Here is a 7,659-nt window from a genome sequence, read left to right on the forward strand (position 1 = left end):
AGATAAGAGTCATTTGTTGTAGAAAAAAAAGCCACAAGCAGTCTTGTTTGAGCCATTAACAGAACCATAAATGCCATATCATCCCGACTTTATGGTGGTGGCAGCATCATCATCATGTTGTTGGAATATATCCAGTTTTCGGGAAAAACTGTGACATTGTTCAGCTGTTCTTTCAAGTCTCAGTCAGTTTTGTATGCAGTTACACTTTACTCTTGTCTTCTTAAAGGAAATCCAACATAAAAAGTTCAAGTTACCTAATTAGTAAACAGATGTCAATATGAAGATATCTGTTGTAAAAAAAAAATAAATAAATTTGAACCTGGAAAAAAACAAAAAAAAAAAAACGCAGAATACCATAGGGGAGGCTCCCGTTCCAGGAGGACAACGACGCTAAACATGCAGTCTGAGCTTCAACTGAATAGTTCACATTAAACCACATTCATGTTGTAAAAGTGCTAAATCCAAGTGAAAATCTGTGATAACTGCTGTTCACACATGATCTCCAACCCAATCTCACTGAGCTTGAGGTGTTTTGGCAGTAAGAATGATATATATGAAAAAGAAATTACGTTTCTTGAATGTGTGAAGATGTTAGAAGAACACGCCTCGTCACTTTAAGAGCAGCAACATGTGGTTCGACGAAAGCTTGTACAAATTACAAACGCATGCCTTAATTCTCTGTTTTATTTGGAAAACAAAAAGTGAGAACCGTGCAATCTTTTACTTAAACTCCCCAGTTAAGCACTAATTGTTTAGTTGTCTAAAAAAAAAAAAAATCCTACTAAAAGAACTTTGCAGTATTCGTCTTTGAGGTCAATCTGACGTGTTCACACATATGGAAAATCTACTGAGAGAAAGAAATGACTTATCAAACTTTAACGGCAAGAACCTCAGAAACGGAAGTAGCTTGGCATGCGGTGAAAAAGGGAGAAGCCCGGGAGAGAAGAGCCAGGAAAAGCAAGTGAGCTGCAGGAGGAGGAGAAGGACGAGGAGGCAGGGGGTTAAAAGAGGAGAACCAGCTGGGTTTGTTCATGCTCGGGACACAGCTGCGAGCACAGTTGCGTGAAGGAAGGCTTAGGGAAGGCCGGGCCCAAACATGGAGGAGTTTCACGCCTCAGCTGCAGGGAAGTCATCTGGCTAACTGGGGGGTAATAAAGAGACTGGAGGCAGATGATTCTGAGCTTTTGGAAAGCCATACCCGTACGCGGGTCTTTTTTTTTTTTTTTTTTTAGAAATTAATCAACTGAATTTTATTCCTGCAGCTGGAGGTACGATGGATAAAAGTAAAAGCATGCGATTACAGAAAACATTCAGATTGTCGAACCGGAAAGAAACATAAAAAAAAAAAAACACCTCTGTTTTTGTCCAGTTGTTCTTTATGATGCACATTGATTGCCAGCCTTTTTTTTTATTTTAAATGGATGGTTCAAATTATATTAAAGTGCAGTTTGGATGTGTCCACCAGAGGGCAAACTGTCTCTGCAGTATTTGCACCAAAACCTGCTGAAGGGAAGACTCCAGAGTGCTGGGAGCGGCAGATTCTCGTGCTCGTCTTCCAAGACTGAATGAGTTGTTTTGACCACAGCACTGCTCAATCACGGCTTTAAAGGTGTGCACACTCCTTTGTTATTATTGTTTGTTTTTGCTTTCAAGGCATGCATGCCATTGCTTTCACCTCGGAAATTCTTTTCCCACTCGGACACACAACCTTGGCCGTTTCATCCTCCCCCCTTCATTTCCCCCCCCTTTTCTTGCTCCAGGCAGGAAATGAACACAGGAGGTTTTGTGCTTCGCCGTGGCGGGGGTCGGGACCCCCCACCCTTCCCCACGACTCGACTTGATGTTGGGAGATGAGACGGGAAACAGGTGTCACCCATGACCTTCACTGTTCAAACACTACAGGCCCCACAGTGAGGTGTTCTCTGTGGGGGGTGGTGACAGGAAGGGGTGTAGCTGCCTTTTTAGCATTTCATTTTGTTCCCCCATCCCTCCCTCCTCTCCTCTTGATCATTTGCCTTCTCCCTACCAAATGTGAGGGGACTCACACACTCCGGTGTTTGTCAGCAAAGATTGTCCTCATCAGGACCAATGAGGGCTGTGTGTAAAACACGGCGTTCCTCATCACGCTCACCCCTGCCTCACCTCGGCAAGGAAAGACGAACCCCTAGTCAAAGAAGCAGAGAACACAAAGTAATAACCTCCAAATCCCTGCGGATGGCTTATGTGAAGCCCGAGACGATTGGGAAGTCGGGAGCCGGCGGTGACTCTGTCCTCAGTGTGTCTGTCAGCGCCGCTACTATCGCCCGCTCTGTTTTCCTCATAAGAAAAAGATTAATTCTGCAGATTATCGGGCTTCAATAAAGTACTTACTGTTAACTAGCAACTGGGATAAGTTGATGCCTTGTCCAGAAGTGATTAATGGGCGGTCAAAGGTAAAGGACACACCGGAATGTACCGTGTGCGTGGGGTAAATCGGATGATTGTAAACAAGGAGGCAGGTCTGAAGAGAGAAAGTCAGAGGAAGATGGAAAAGTGATTCAAGAGGGAAGGTACACTGGTTTGCCAAAGCATAGGTGTCCCTTGATGTTTTCACACAGATTTATTTCAGTTTTGGGGGATTTTATGTGACAGACCAACACAAAGTAGCACACAATTGTGAAGTGCAAGAAAAGGAATCTGTGGTTTTCAAGATATTTTGCAAATAAACATCTCAGAAATGTAACAGACATTCATATTCATCTTCCGTGAATCAATAACTTGGCTTGTTGAACTGCCTCTTGCTTCAAGTCTTTTATTTTTGCCCATTGTTCTTCAGGCCAAATCAGTTCGGATGGAGAGTATCATCAATTTTCAAGTCCTGTCAATGATTCTCAATTGTAAAATGGTTTGATGTAAACGATTCCATCGTGGCTGCGGCGGTATGAGTAAGGTTGGAGTCCCACTGGAAAATGTCTCAGTCCCAACATCAAGTCTTTTGCAATCTGTAATAGATTGTCTTCCAGGATTGTCCTGTATTTACCTCCAACCATCTGCCTTTAATTCATTTACGTTTATAGTGGTAATGTCACAAAATGTGGAAAAGGCCACTAACTATCCATCTGTCCATCCATTGTCTACACTTTGTCCACGTAGGGTCACTGGACAGTAAGTTAACTTTATTCACATCACACCTTTCAGATGTTTAAAAACCACAAATGATTAACAATAAATATAAGCACAAAATACAGAAAATAAAAACATAAAAAAGATAAAAACAGAACACAGAACTAAAGCCGGTGCCTGTCTCCAGAAGTCATTGGGTGAGACACCCTGAACAAGTCCGCCGTAGCAGTCATGTTTTTGGACTGTGGTACCTGGTAAGTCAGGGTACCTGGAGAGAGGCCACGCACACGCAGGGAGAGTATGCAAACTCCATCCAGAGAGGATTCAAACACAGAACCTTCTTGCTGCAATGAAACTGCGCCATTGTGCATCCCTTGTTAACTATCTTCAGCATTGTTTCTAGTATTGGATAAACAAATGCATGAAACACGTCGGAGGGAAAAGATTCATCATGACTCGCCCCCTTGTGGAAAGAGAGACGCCGAGCACGTTGCCCTGAGTGATCCCCTCCGGGGTCACCCGGTTATTCTCTGCCACGTTAACAAACCCCTCGGCCCGAAAGAAGACCAAGATCCCCTGGCTGCAGCTCCATTCAGCTTGTGTATCACATACGCCAAAGTCTTATAGCCATTATCTCACCACAGACACAACCATAGACGTCCCCAACCATTTGTCTATAGAAGGGCGCCTGTTTACGGACTAATGGTTATCCTGGTTGTGCGTCTGTGGTATGAGCATGACAGCCAACTGTTTGACACTGAGGCCGCAGAGACAGATGGCAACCAAATGCCTTTTATTGCCTGTCTCTACCACTTGTGTGTCCCGATCACATCAGTCATGAAAACTACAGGGACCGCGTGACACGAACGGGTGAGGAACGGGGTGTCTCTTTCTTCATCTCCAAAGCCCCGCAGGCCCTCACTTCAAAACCAAACGCTCTCACACAATTAGTGAATTATGTGTTTTGCATTTCATATCTGCTGCACATATTTTTTTTCCTCGTTTGTGCGCGCGTGCACTCGGTCGGCGCACACGCTTCGTGTCAGTGTCTGCGTGTCGTGTCGCTGCTCGTGCGTTGCAGAGTATCGCGTTGCACCGCTATGTGCTGATACAGAGCCTGGAGTCACAGGTTGCACCTGGCGTGTGAGAGCAGTTCGCCAGCTGCTGACGCTTGAGTGTCAGATGCACACACACACACACACACACGCACACGCACACACGCAGATATATTCATACAGTAGGCAAGAGGCTGTATGTATGTTTGTTCATTCCATTCTTTACACGCATGCACATGTATGCTCGCTCCGTCACATTGACATATGCTCTTCCTTGTAACACGCTTGAACTGCAAAGAATGAATGTGCTGAGTTATGTTGAGAAAAAAAAAAAAAAAAAACACTAATTTTTTTTTAGGACAAACTAAGCTTGCACAAACAAAAAGATAAACAGTTCCAAAGTGCTTTTGATTTATTTTATTGGTAAAACAGTTGACATATTTGTAAGATTTAAACCAAAAACATACATACATTGAATGTTTCACTGGTCTTTACACGTATTAAACATTTGAAACTCCTCATCTCTTCATGATGCATAAGTTATGTGGAACCATTTGACATAATTTTTTTAAGTAAGTCCAGTATAACTTTTTTTTTGAGTGTAGCTGAAACTAGATGGTTTTAAAACCTGCACAACCTTTTGTTTTTTTTAAAGACGATGATGTCACAGCTTAACGAGCTTCTGATAGGTTGACTCACAACATTTCAGTTACACTGTTTAACTGTTTGTCTCGTTTAATAGACTAAAACAGACTTAATAAGAAAAAAAAATCAAAAGATTTTCAAAGATATCAAGCATTATGAATTACGGAGCTCCACAAGCGTAGGATTAACCCCTTAAATGTCTGTCTTTACACAAGATTAACAGCTGGATGGCTGAAACTATGTGTTTTAAAAACTGTGTAATGCATAAAGTTGGGTAAACTTTAAATTTAGGGTGTCATGAATGTACTTGACCCTATTAAGTTATTGCGGATTAAGAAAATCCACAATAACTTCCAATTTAAGCACCCGGTAAAATGCATCGAAGATGTGTTTTTCGTGTAATCATCGAATATCTGATTTTCCTTTTGGATAAATAAAGCATTTTTGAGTTAAATTGAACTGAATTCAATATGAAGGCTGGGACTTATAATAAAATCTCTGCAAACTTCTCGTTCCAGTTTGAACAATGATAAAGATCTCTTTGGCGGGTATACGAGCAAAACGTTCAGGGATTTTCTTTTTTTAATGCAGGTGATGGATGGAGCTAACTTTAGATAAATTCATCTTCAGAAACTGCAGGTCCATTTATTGGCACTGCAGCGATATATATCACTGCTGAAGGTAGATATGTGTAACATTTCTGTCTTCTTGCGCCACCCAGTTTCAGCCGAGCCTCAGCTGTCAGGCAGATGGCCACACAGTGGACTCTGAAGCGCTTTGGCACCCAGACGAATTTCTGATTGGCGTATAAACTGCAAGGTGCCCACAGCCTGTTCCAGGAGGATTTTTTCCGACAATGTAATCTTGGATTTACCAAAACACGGTGGTCTCTGTTTTGGAGACCAGGAGATAAAGATCGTCTGCTGATGGAAAGATATTTCAGTATGTTCCAATTCATAGACATCAGAACTGAGGGATGCTGTTCTTCGTTACCTCAGAGGCGGACAGCTTCACAAAATCCGATGCATACATTTAGCTGGAAATCTACGCTTCCACATGCACAACCAACACACCACCCGTGCACAAAGACGGAGGCCAGCTGTGCTTCGAAAGCTGTGGAGCCCAGCAGACGGACTCAACAGCTGCCCCAACTCTGGGAACTTTGCTTCCATTTCTACCCCATTTGCTGTCTAATCTGCTACAAATAAAGGCGACTTTATTTAAAAATAAGAAAAGAAAACTACCCCCAAAGCATGACTCCGCCACCAAAATGTTTCACAACGGAAATGATGTGGTCTGGTTAATGAGAATTGTTGGATTTCTACAGCGCAGAGCATTTTGCAAGTAGGCCAAGATGTTTAACATTAATGGTTTGTTGAATAGTCCTCTAACCCAAGCCTGCCTCTAACTTTAACTAAGTCTTTGTGATTCAATTTGTTCATAGGCAGAGGTGGGTGGTAGCTAGTTACATGTAATCAGTTACATTTACTCGAGTATTTTACTTTTAAGGAAAAGTAGTTTTAGGAGTAGTTTTACTTTTTATTTTGCTTGAGTGGTATATTTTATCTCATTTTTATTAATGATGTAATTTTTTTAAGTATCGCTACTCTTACTTGGGTAAAATTTCTGGATTTTTTTTTTGTGTGATCTTTATTCATTAGTACAGAGAAGGGGAAGATTTGCATTATAAGGCCTGGAGGCAGGAGCTGAAACCAGGACAGCTGCGTTAAGGACTGTAGCCTCACCACATGATGAACAGCGTGAAGGGGGCTAAATAAAACTGCACTCTCCATATTTGTATTTTGTTTGTACCAAAAAAACAAACAAAAAAAAAAACGTTAATTTTTTCTTGCATTATGTGTTTTGTGCTTCATTTTCACACATTTTCTGGTCTTTATACTCATCAGTCTACTGACTCCCTGGAGGTAAAACTTGAAGAATATTTGATTCCTCTGGGCTTGTTGCCCTAACCAAGGCTTGCATTGGCAGAGGTGTCTGGCTGCTGCATTCCCAACATGCACCTGGGTGTGTTTGTGAAAGGACAGGACAGGCTGGAACGAAGAAGCAGCTATGTCAATAGCACCAAAATGGGAAAAACAAACATTTCTGGGCGAAGTGTCGGTTCAGTTATTTCTCCCCTTGAATAGTTTTCCTTTTGTTAATTTCCCCCTCGCTACGCAATCCGTGCAGCCCAACAGAACTTCTTTTTTCCCCCTCTACTTCTCACTGCAAGTGTTTGCTCTTGTTCAACATTTCCTTCTAGAGCTGGAAATGAGACATATAATTGGTTGTGTCTAATAAAAAGTGGTTGTTTTAAGAGGAATTATCCAGTGGAAGAACAGTCTCTCTAATTAACATTTCTTCTCTGAGCCCATAAGGCAGCACTGACCAGTAGTGAGTTTTAAACTCTACATCGTGGATCGAGTGTTGCATCGTGCTCAGTTTAATAAAAAAAAAAAAAAAAAAAAAAATGGATTCCCCAACCAGATAAAAATGGCTGCATTGCGCCTGTTGGACCAGTTACTGTCACCAGATGTTTCCACTGACGTTCGATCCGTCTAGCATGATTTGGAGGAAATTCCAACCAGAATCCATCATGTTTTTCCGCTTTGAATCATTATTTTCCCTGCTGTTCGCTATTAGCAGCTTCCTCAAGGGTGAAGAAGCTCAGCTGGATAGTTGCAGTTTGACTTTAGCGTTAGCTCTCGTCGCTAAGCTAGCTAAAGCTGGATTTAAGTTTAACGTCTAGCTCCGATACGAAAACAAAATTGTGTTGTGATGGTTTTTAACTTTCTATACGGGGTCGGATCACGATCTTAGGAGATTTTATGAAAGTGGAGAATTTGGTTTATTTCAG

The sequence above is a fragment of the Poecilia mexicana genome, unplaced genomic scaffold (genome assembly GCF_051168715.1).
Source record: "Poecilia mexicana isolate PSO_F unplaced genomic scaffold, ASM5116871v1 scaffold_5, whole genome shotgun sequence".
NCBI classification, from domain to species: domain Eukaryota; kingdom Metazoa; phylum Chordata; class Actinopteri; order Cyprinodontiformes; family Poeciliidae; genus Poecilia; species Poecilia mexicana.